Genomic DNA, 11,995 nt, shown 5'->3' on the forward strand with positions numbered 1-11,995 from the left:
TTTGCTCCAAACAAAATATCGACTGTCTAGCAATGGAATTGCAGTGATGGGCACATGACCTCACAATTCTGTCCCTGCAGTATACTGCATTATCTGAAAATAGCTGACGTAACACAAATTGGAAAAGCTGGTTACATCATTGTATAAGGTGCCATCTTGAGGACAATCACCTATATGGTGTGGTCTGCAGTTATCATTCTACAGGATACAAACTCAGCAATTAGCCAACAGCTGGAGGATCACTTGAAGCTGAGAGCTCAAGACCAGCCTGGGCAATATAGAGAGACTCCTTGTCTACAAAAATTAAAAAAATAGAGAAAAAATGATCTGGGCACAATGGCATACATACATAGTTCCAGCTAATCAAGAGGCCAAGGTGGGAGGATCCCTTCAGCCCAGGAGTTCAAGGCTTCAGTGAGCTGAGATCATCCCACTGTCCTCCAGCTTGGGCAATAAAGTGAGATTCCATGTCTGAAAAATAAAATTTTAGGTTTTCTTCTGCAGTGGGGTTGATGGCTCACACCTATAATCCCAGGTTGGAGTTGAGGTTGGAATATAGCTTGGAGCCAGATCAATTCAAGCCTGGGAAGGTGGTGAACTCCATCTGTCAAAAAAAAAAAAAAAATTATGTGATCATAGTGGCAGGTGCCTGTAGTCCCAGCTACTGGGAAAACTGAGGTAAGAGGATCACTTGAGGCCAGAGGTCTAAGACTAGCCTGGGCAACACAGTTAAGACCTCATATCTACATAATAATAAAATAAAGTTTTGCTCTGCAAAAGACCCTATTAAGGGAATGAAAAACATTAGCCAATAATAGAGAAGTAATACTTATAAATAACCTTTAGCAAACAACTTGCTTTCAGTATTTACAAAGAACTCTCAAAACTCAGCAGTGAGAAAACAATGCTTTTTTTTAATGAACAAAAGTTTTCAACAAACCAAAGATTTCAACATCCCAAAGTGGATTAGGGATGGCAAAAAAGCACATAAAAATATGCTTAACATCATTAGCCCTTAGGGAAATATAAATTAAAATCACAATAAGACACCAGTAGATACATATTAGAATGGCTAAAAGAAAACTGCTAATATTATCTAGTGGGAGGAGGGGTGAAAGCAACAGAGTCTCTTCTGGGATTTCGGTAGACATGCTAAATTGTATAGCCTGTCTGGAGAACAGATAGTTTCTTTTCATGTTTCACTTACATTTGTACTCTTTCAAAACTCAGTATCACAGCTACATTTTTGTGTCTGGCTTCCTTTATTCTTCATTTTGTTCATGAGATTCATAGTCACGTGCAGTATTTCTTGAATTAATGCACTGAAGCTTATTTTACCCACTATATTGTTGATGGGAAATGGGAAGTTTGTAGTTATGGGCTATAATCCTTAATGCATCTATTATCATGTCTTATTTATATTTGTCTTAGTGAATATTTCGGCTGGATATAGACATACCCAGGACCGGAACTGTTGGATCATCAGATGTGTGGGCATGAGGATTTAGTAGATGCTGCTGGAGTATTTTCTAAAGGGGTTGTTGCAATTTAAACTTTCACCAACCATGGTTCCAAATCCTTTCCCAAGTTAGTATTTTCTAGCAGTTTGGTTTTCACTTAAATTACACTAGTGGAAACAAATATAATGTTACCTCTAGTTTTTCCCTGTTTTACTCCCACTTGAATGCTGGTGACTCTCCTCATCCAGCTCTCTCCTGTCTGTGTACAACCAGCAAACCTAGGTGTACACCAAGAAAGGACAAAACTTCAGAATAATATCCCTCATGAACATAGATGCAAAAATCCTCAATAAAATACTAGGAAACAAAATACAATAGCACATCAAAATGAAAATTCACCATGATCAAGAGGGTTTCAGCCCAAGGATACAAGGATGGCTTAACATATGCAATTAAATAAATGAGATTTGCTACATAATCAGAAACAAAGACAAAGATCATATGATCATCTCAATAGAAACAGAAAAAGCATTTCTTAAAATCCAGCACCTTCATATCCCTAGTTTTTTTTTATGCCAAACAAACTAGGCATAAAAAGAACATACCGCAGAATTATAAAAGCTGTATATGACAAACCCACAGCCAACATCATACTGACTGGGGAAAGGTTGAAAACATTTCCCCTAAGAACTGGGACAAGACAAAGGTACTCACTGCTACCACTTCCACTCAACATAGGACTAGAAGTCTTAGCCAGAGGAATCAGGCAAGAGAAGGAAATAAAGGGTATTAAAACCAGAAAAGAAAATGTCAAACTATCCCTATTTGCTGATGATGTGATCTTGTATCTAGAAAACTCTAAAGACTCTAAACAGATTCTATTTCCAAATAAGGCCACATTCTAAGATACTAGGGGTTATGAGGTTAACATATCACTGTTTGGAGAACACAATTTGACAATCTTAAAATCCTGGATGTTTTGGATTAAGGGCAGAGTTAGCTGCTTGTTTTTTAGTAAACAGAGAAAGGTAAGGCACTCTGCTGTCCTTTGGTAGACAGAGGTTACTTTGGTGTCGCTATGGAGCTTACAGGTAAAAAGATGAAAAAAGATTATTAGTACTTTTTGATCCATAGGTGATTCAGAAATTCCTTGTTTAATTTAAAAGTATTTGAAGATTTATGGATATCTTCTGGTTGTTGATATATAATTTAAAATCATTATGATAAGAGAATAAATAATTTATTGTGATAATTGAGCCCCCTACCCTTGAAAAAGAAACTTTTCCTAAGTCTTTTAGTCTCAGCCCCCCATAAGGGTGGGGAGGTAAAATTCTGAGAAGAGGTCTAAAGATAAGGAAGTATGCAGGGAGGGATAGGTGCCAGAAAAAGCCTTTGGTGGGAAGTCCCTAGTTCTTAGGAAACTTTCTTAATTTATGTACTCCCACCTTGAACTATGTAACCCCCCAGTGTGACCCATGATCTAATGTTGCCGCCACCCTGAGCTAACTGCAATATTTGGCTTCTGTTTATGCTTGCTTGTGCTGAGTTATGCAGAATATAAGGTATAAATGGCCCACCTGCCCTTCATTCAGGGCTGCTTGCTTTCCACAGCAACAGCCACCTGGGCAGGTATAATAAAATTCTATTTAATTATTGCATCAAGTGGGGTCCAAGTCCCTTTATCAGCTGTGAGAGTCACAACATTATATTTTTCCAATTTTTGACATTTATTGAGCTTTGTCTGATGGCTGAGCATTTGGCCTGTCTTGGTGAATAAGCCATATGTACTTGAAAAGAATGTGTATTATACTGCTCTTAGGTGTAGTATTCTGAAAAGACAAATTCAGTCCAATTAGGTCAATGTTCTCCAGCTACCCTGGTGGGTAGGAAGCACTTTTGATTTGCATTTCTCTAATGACTAATAACCCTGAGCCCCTTTTCCTGCACATGTTGGCTGTTTAGTTATCTTCTTTGAATAAATTTCTATTCAAGTTTTGTGCCCATTTTTTAATTGACTTTTTGTTGTTGAATGGTAGGAGTTGTTAATTTGTTCACATATATAATTTGTAAATATTTTCTCCTATTCTGTCTGTGTTCTTTCCACTGTCTTGTTCCTTGTGATATAAAAGTTGTTCACTGCAACACCCTCCAATTCCTCTATTTTTTTCTTTTTCTGTGGTTGCTGAACTGATTTCAAAGCAAAGAAGCCAGTGCTAGATCCAAGGTCAGGGACATTTACCCATATCTTTATTCTAAGAGTTTTATAATACCTGAGGTATTTGATCCATTTTGAATTAATTATTGTATACATTATAGGGTCAGTGTCCAGCTTCATTATTTTAGATTGAAATATACAGTTATTATGGTGTCAGTTGCTGAAGAGGATGGTTTATATTTTTTTTAGACAGTCTAACTTTGTTATTTGCGCTAGAGTAGAGTGGCATCATCACAGCTCACAGCAACCTTAGACTCCTGGGCTCAGATTATCCTCCTGTGTCAGCCTCACAAGAAGTTGAGACTATAGATGTGCACCATTGTGTCAGGGTAATTTTTTCTATTTTTAGTAGGAATGAGCTCTCACTGTTGCTTATGCTGGTCTTGAACTTCTGAGCTCAAGAAATCTTCCCACCTTAGCTTTCCACAATGCTAGGATTATAGGCATGAGCTACTGTACCTCACTGATTAGTCTCTTTAATCCTTCAAAATTTCAGTGTATATTTTTTAAGAACAAGGACACATGCTATATCTCCACAGTAAAATTACAGAAATCAAGGAAACTTATGCTGATACAAAATTATTCAACATTATCTAAATCCATGTTACATATTCAAATTTGGCCAGTTGTTCCCTTGATATAATTGCAGCATGGTGTGCACATGTGGTCCAGGATTCACACAGTACTTAGCTTCATGTTCCTTCAGTCTGAGACTTGTTCTCTGTTTTCGTTGTTTTCATGACCATGTGACAATTTAAAGAGGACAGACTTAGTATTTTGCAGAATGTTTGTGATTGGGGTTTATGCAATGTGATCTTGTGAATATATTCAAGTCTAGAATTGATGTTTAAGACAAGCCCACAGAGAAAGGGAGGAGGGTAAAAGGAAAATTACAGTGGAGAAATCACAAATAAGAAAGAAAGAAAGAAAGAAAGAAAGAAAGAAAGAAAGAAAGAAAGAAAGAAAGAAAGAGAAAAGTGGTGGGGGGCACACTCCAATCATCTACTGCTTTATGATAATAAATATGGACCTGAGTTTTGCTCAAAAGGACTCTCTGAGAGTTCCTCAGTCCCTTCCCACAGAGTCTGTGTCAAGTCTCTTCATTCCTCATGCCAAACCCCCTTCACAGGAACATACTCAACACTCCTAAACTGTATGCTTTAAAATGGTATATTTTATGTTATGTGTATTTTACCATGATTTGTTTTTAGGATCACATTGAAATGAGAGAACATCATTTTTCCTTCTTAATCTAGGGACAAAATGGTTGGTTGAGATTCTCTGCCTGATTCTCTCCAAGGCGGATACCAAGTGCATCTAGTCTGTACCCATCTGGGAATGCATACCCTGGCTAGAGACTGAGCCTGGGTTTGCAACAGCAAATGAAAGGAGGCCCATGCTTGCTCAGCTCCCAATCCATCTCTTCCCCAAGTCTTTCTTCAGTTCCTAGGCCAAGGTCAGTGCACGATGCTCATGACATGTATGACCAATGCTTTTCAAACATTAATGTACCTGTACATCTTGGAGACCTTGGTGAAATGCACTGTCTGTCAGTAGGTCTGCATGGGACTTGAGATTCTGCATTATGTGATGCCAATGTGGTTGTTCCATGGATTATAGTTGAGTGCAAGGGTATGAACAATTTCACATACTATGTCAGGCAGATACAAACCAGGAATAAAATTACATGATAATTCCAAAAGCTTAAAAAAATCATATTTTAAGACATGCTAGAATTTATAACTGTGTTATATGAAAGGGTCTCTTAATAAGGTCATGAACTTGCCACCATCTCCTTGCATTGGCAGCACTGTACAAAAAACTCAGTGAGGATTTATAATCTTGGTATATCAGTGTCTCACATCTGTGTTACTGTGGATGTGTGGTTGTGTCTTGCTGACTGGCATTCGTTATTGTTGTTGTGTGTTTTTGTGTTTTGTGTTTTTGTGCCATTGATAGTTTGTCAGAGCCTGAATCAGAGCAACAAACAAACATTAAATTTTTTGTTAAACTCGGCAAGAGTATAAGTGACATCAGGGACATCCAAGTGAAGTGGGATAAACCATAAAGAAAACGGAAGTGTACATGTGGATCAAATGGTTTTCTGAGGAGAGAGAAACTGTCATGTGTAAAGAGACATCATGGTGGCCACTAATGAGCAGAACTGATGAAAACATTGCAAAAATTCATGTAGTTATGCATCAAAATTGTCAGATGACTATTAGAAGCATAAAAGATCAATTAAACAATGATAAAGAAACAATTAGGAAAACCTAACCTGAAAATCTTGGCCATCAACTCATGGCTCTTGTATCAGGACAATGCACCAGCTAGCATGGCACTGGCTATGAGGGAGTTTTTAGCCAGTTAACAAATAACTATGTTGGAACACCTCCCCTACTCAGCCCCCGATGACTTCTTTTTAACCTGAAGATAAAGAAAATATTGAAATGACATTCATGTCATCAAAGGTAATATAAGGACAGCTCTAATGGCCATTCTTGAAATAGAGGTCCAAACTTGCTTTGAAGGGTGGACTAGGCACTGACTTCAATGCAAATCTTCCCAGTGGGAGTATTTAGAAGGTGACCATGCTGATATTCAGCAATGAGAAATGTAGCACTTTTTGTAGGATGAATAGTTCTCAAACTTAATTGTCAGACTTTGGCATAGTAGATAAGCCCCTTTGTGTTGTTCTAAGATACATAGTGATAGTTTAAAAATGCATACAAGAACATGAAAAAAATAGTGAGCCATTCTCAGTTCAGTAAGTGACTCTTGCCACTAATAAGAAGCAGAATTGCGCATATGGGAACCAACACATTTGTCAATCATTGTCAAAATCCAGGGTAATTGCTCTGGTGCCCTGGATAGTTTTTCCAGCCTCTGTGTCCTACTATATGTATATGTAGCTGTTTATGGAGATGAACAGCCACATGAATCTCCCCGGTGGATGAACAATAATCATTAGAAGGAATAGTTGTTATCCAGGATTTAGCATACATCAGACCATTTTTAGAAACATGTTTTACTAACAAATATAAACTGTTTAAAAAGAAAAAAGAAAAAGAAAAGAAAGAAAAAAGCAAAAGAAAGGAAAATGGAAGGAAGGAAGGAAAAACATGCCTTTCTATGTGTTTATTAGTGATTTTTTAAAATGTTCTTTTGCTTAACTAAATTGAGAAAGTTAGCATCATATTCTCCTTTGTTGGAAATTTTACCATGTACAGAAGCACTATGAATTTGTCACAACACACCTATTTACAGGTGTGTCTTATCAGTGGTTAGTAAATCCTTTGAGGGGAAGACTGAGGCCTAGAGAGAGATGAGAACTAGAATAAAGTCACAAGGAGCAAGCAGGCAGAATCTAAAGGAAAATTTAGATGCTCAAATGCCAAGTAATCTTCCCTGTGTATGTGAGTAGGGGTGTGTGAGTGTGTGTGGGAGTGTGTAGTGATCTTGAGTATTAGCTATGGGTATTTACACATATACACACTGTGTAACCCTCATCTAGGTTCCAACTTAGAACCTTTCCACTCTCTCATCACCCTTTCTAATCAATAACCACACGCAGAGGTAAAAACCTCCCTGACTTACAATTATAGCTTAGTTTTGCTTGTTCTTGAAATTCATCCAAATAGAGTTATGCCATATGAACTATTGGATGCCTGGCTTTTTTCACGCAATATGATTAGGGTTATAGTAAAGATTGGCTGTGAGATTCATCTGTGGTCCTGGGTACATCCAGGTATGTATGGATATATATTTCTGTATGTCTATGAACACACCAGAAGGTATTAATTCACTCTCCTATTAGTGATCTTTAAACTATCTACAAAAAGGCAGTACCACTAACATTTTGAAACCCCCCAGTTGCTTCCCATTAAGAGTAGACTAACATATCCCAGAGGGGAGGGATAATGCTTTAATTTTCCATTGTATATTCCTGAAACAGTAAGTACTTTATAGAAACTTTAAATTTTATATTTGATAATGAATGCAGCAAGTATTTTACTTGAAAAAATCCATTGATATTTATTTGACATTTTCTAAGAATTGGCTTTTTCTCCACTTTCATGAGGATTCAAAGGAGTGGGAAATGAATGTATTAATTTTTCTTTTTCCCATTTTTCCTTTCGGGTGATTTATGTCATCAGAATCACAATTCCTCTACTAGGTATATATCTAGAAGACCAAAAATCACATTACAATAAAGATATTTGTACCAGAATGTTTATTGCAGCCCAATTCATAATTGCCAGGTCATGGAAGAAGCCCAGGTGCCCATCGATCCACGAATAGATCAACCAACTGTGGTATATGTACACCATGGAATACTATGCAGCCATAAAGAAAGATGGAGACTTTACGTCCTTCATGTTTACATGGATGGAGCTGGAGAATGTTCTTCTTAGCAAAGTGTCTCAAGAATGGAAAAAAAAGTATCCAATGTACTCAGCCCTACTATGAAACTAATTTATAGCTTTCATATGAAAGCTATAACCCAATTATAGCCCAAGAATATGGAGAAAGGGGAAAGGGAGGGGAGGGAAGGGGAGGATGGGTGGAGGGAGGAGAATAGGTGGGACCACACCTACAGTGCATCTTACTAGGCTACATGTGAAACTTACTAAATGTAGAATATAAATGTCTTAACACAATAACCAAGAAAATGCCAAGAAGGCTATGTTAATCAGTTTGATGAAAATATTTCAAATTGTATATAAAACCAGCACATTGTACCCCATGACTGCATTAATGTACACAGCGATGATTTAATTAAAAAGAAATAAAAACATTCAAAAAAACCCCAGAGAAATCCCAAAAATGTTATTGTATCTTGATATTTTTTCTGGAATTCAGTGAATTTAGCCAAAAGACCAAAGTCAGTGAAACAATGTCTTGAACGGTTCATGAAAGGAAATGGTGAGTGTGCTGTAAAGTATGGACGCTTGGGGGCGCGCGGAGTCCGTTCTCAGACCTCACCGGACACCATCTCACCAACCCAGTGGTACAAGGCTCTGTCACCGCTGGAACCCAAATCTGCAAAGTACCCCTGCTCTCTTACGTAGTCGCAGAGCTCAAACCCCGCCCCTCAGCTTCTCCCTCATAAAATGTCCCCGCTATTTTCTGACTCTAACATCTCCAGTACTAACACAGACTGCCATATTCTTCTCCACTCTCCTAATTTGTGACTTTCTGAAAGTCAGCTTTTCACTGGCTTCCCACACAACACAATCCTGACTTTTTAACCTTCTACCATTGTTTTTCATAAAACGCCTTTCCCCCCAAACTCCTTTAATTCTCTGTTTCTATCAATCAGTGGCAAAAAGGTTTGCCCGGCTCTTGAATCTCTTTATTTTTAGTTATGCAGAATCCCTGGGCTTTCTCAAGCACTTGCAATTTGGCCATTTAACTGAAACTACCTGCTAAGTCTCTTGTCTTAGCTGTGATCTGTCTTCAGAGCTCTAGCAGCCTGGAGAGAGCCTTAGATGCCTCTGATTCAACCTGTGCAAGATTGGGGGCATCTCTCCTCACTCCCCAAACTACTTCTACTGCATGTTGATCTCCTCTGGTAAGTAGATCCACCCTCCCCTCACCCAAGGGCTGGCCTGATTCTGACATTTCACATTCATCTTCCTTTTTCTACCCACTCCTCCCTGCTCCTCAACACTTTCTGATTAGTAATCAAGTCCCACTGCCTTGATTAAGATCTTCATCGTAGTCTCTGATAAAATGCTTCTGTATTCAGAAAATCCTACAATTGTGAAACTATATAAAATAGACACCCTCCCCGTTACTTTTGCTTTAACATTTTTTCCTTAGTAATACTCACCACAGACAGGTTATTTATTTATTTATTTCTTCTATGTATCTACAGAATACAATGTAAACTCGTAGAGTTTTTCACTCTTGGCCCCCAGGTCCTAGAATGATTCTTACTATTTAGTAAGCAGTCAGCACACCTTTTTAAAATGATTAATAACTATTTATTACTGCTTCTATTAGCACTTATCAATCGGAGGCTCTGTTACTTATCACCCAGATTAACAATGTTTCAGTTAGACAAGATGAGTAAGTTCAGGAGAGCCCTGGTGCAGCATATTGACTATAGTTAATAATAACATATTATATTAAATATAAAATATACAATTTAATAAATTATATTAAATATAAATTAAAATTGCCAAGTGCATAGGTTTGGTTTTTTGTTTGTTTGTTTGTTTTTTGTTTTTTGAGCCAGCCTTGGTTTATGTAGCTGGTGCTGTAAGCACTATGCTATGGGTGCGGAGCCAAGTGAATAGGTTTTAAATGTTCTCTCTATCAAAAAATGGCAATTATGGCAGTGCCCGTAGCTCAGTGGGTAGGGCACCGTCCACATACACCAACGCTGGAAGTTTGGAACCCAGCCCGGGCCTGCTAAACAACCATGACAACAAAACAAAACAAAACAAACAAACAAAAATAGCCAGGCATTGTGGTGGGTGCCTGTAGTTCCAGTTTCTTAGGAGGCTAAGGCAAGAGAATTGCTTGAGGCAAGTGGAGGCAGCTGGCTCAAGGCCACGTGTCGTGCCCTGCACTGCCTAGACTAGTGAACAATACAGTCAAGATGGCTAAAGGTGACCCCAGAAACCAAAGGGCAAGTTATCTGCCTATGCCTTCTTTGCACAGACACGCAGACAAGAACATAAGAAGAAAAACCCAGAGAGGTCCCTGTAAATTTTGCTGAATTTTCCAAGAAATGCTCTGAAAAGTGGAAGGCAATGTCTGGGAAAGAGAAGTCTAAATTTGATGAAATGACAAGGGCTGATAAAGTCCGCTATGATCTGGAAATGAAGGATTATGAACCAGCTAAAGGAGGAAAAAAGAAGGACGCTAAGGCCCCAAAGAGGCCACCATCTGGATTTTTCTTTTTCTGTTCAGAATTCCACCCCAAGATCAAGTCTATAAATCCTGGTATCTCTATTGGAGATGTGGCAAAAAAGCTGGGTGAGATATGGAATAACTTAAGTGACAGTGAAAATCAGCCTTACATCACTAAGACAGCCAGGCTGAAGAAGAAGTATGAGAAGGATGTCGCTGACTATAAGTCTAGAGGAAAGTTTGAAAGCACAGAGGGTCCCCCTATAGTTGCCAGCAAAAAGCTGGAAGAGAAAGAGAAAGAAGAGGAGGAGGAAGAAAAGGAGTAGGAGGATGAATAAAAAACTGTTTATCTGTCTCCTTAGAATAGAGGAGTGCCGTAAATGACACATCTCTTAATTAAGAAATGTCTATTGGCCTCATTAGGTTTAATCACAAAATTTGATCATAATCATATTGTAGTCTCAAAAGGCTCTAGAAATTGTCAGTGGTTTACATGAAGTGGCCATGGGTGTCTGGAGCACCCTGAAACTGTATCACAGTTGTACATATTTCCAAACATTTTTAAAATGAAAAGGCACTCCTGTGTTCTCTTCTGTGCACTTTGCTGTTGGTGTGGCAGGGCATTTAAAGATGTTTCTGGCATTTTTTTTTTTTTTTTACTTTTTAAGGTGGTGTTAACTATATGGCTATTGGCTAGAAATCCTGAGTATCAACTGTACATATCTATAGTTTGTAAAAAGAACAAAACAACCAAGACCAGCTCTTGCTGTTCCTTGCTTGGTGTTAGGCCATGGGGAAAGATGCCCTTCAGAGGGGCCGTAGCTCAGGGTGTGCACTGTGAGCTGGGCCTGTTGACACTGTGGCAGGCATCCATTTAGCTTCAGGTGGTCTTGTTTTTATATATAGTGACATAGCATTCTGCTGCCATTCTTAGCTGTGGACAAAGGGAGATTAGCTGGCATGAGAAGTGTTTGAGTTTTTTTTTAGTTAAGTGTGGTAGTTTTTAAACTGTTTTAAAACAAACCATAGAACTCTTCATTGTTGGCAAAGTGGGAAGCAGAAGAGCCACTGCATCAATGAAAGTTCTGTACTTAAACACACTTGCAACGTTCTGTTATTTTTTGTATGTTTAGAATGCTGAAATGTTTTTGAAGTTAAATAAAGAGTATTACATTAAAAAAAAGAGAGAGAGAAAGAGAGAGAGAGAAAATCGCTTGAGCCCAAGAGTTAGAGGTTGCTGTGAGCTGTGACCTCACATAATTCTACTGAAGGCGACCGCTTGATACTCTGTCTCAGAAAAAAAAAAAAAAGGCAATTCTGGGAGGTGATGAATATGTTAATGAGCTCCATTTTATCACTGCACAAGGTATACATAAATCAAAACGTCATGTTCTATATCATGTTGTAAATACATAAGAGTTTTATTTCTGAGTTATATCATAATATAATAAAGCTG

The 11,995-nt window shown here is 38.1% G+C and overlaps 1 pseudogene; it reads left to right on the top strand.

The window, feature by feature from the left end:
• Positions 1-10,285: 10,285 nt before the first annotated feature.
• On the top strand, positions 10,286-10,877 carry LOC100958155 (annotated as a pseudogene).
• The last annotated feature ends 1,118 nt before the right edge of the window (positions 10,878-11,995 follow it).

The sequence above is a fragment of the Otolemur garnettii genome, unplaced genomic scaffold (assembly GCF_000181295.1).
Source record: "Otolemur garnettii isolate 467f Iridium unplaced genomic scaffold, OtoGar3 scaffold00317, whole genome shotgun sequence".
In the NCBI taxonomy this organism is placed as follows: domain Eukaryota; kingdom Metazoa; phylum Chordata; class Mammalia; order Primates; family Galagidae; genus Otolemur; species Otolemur garnettii.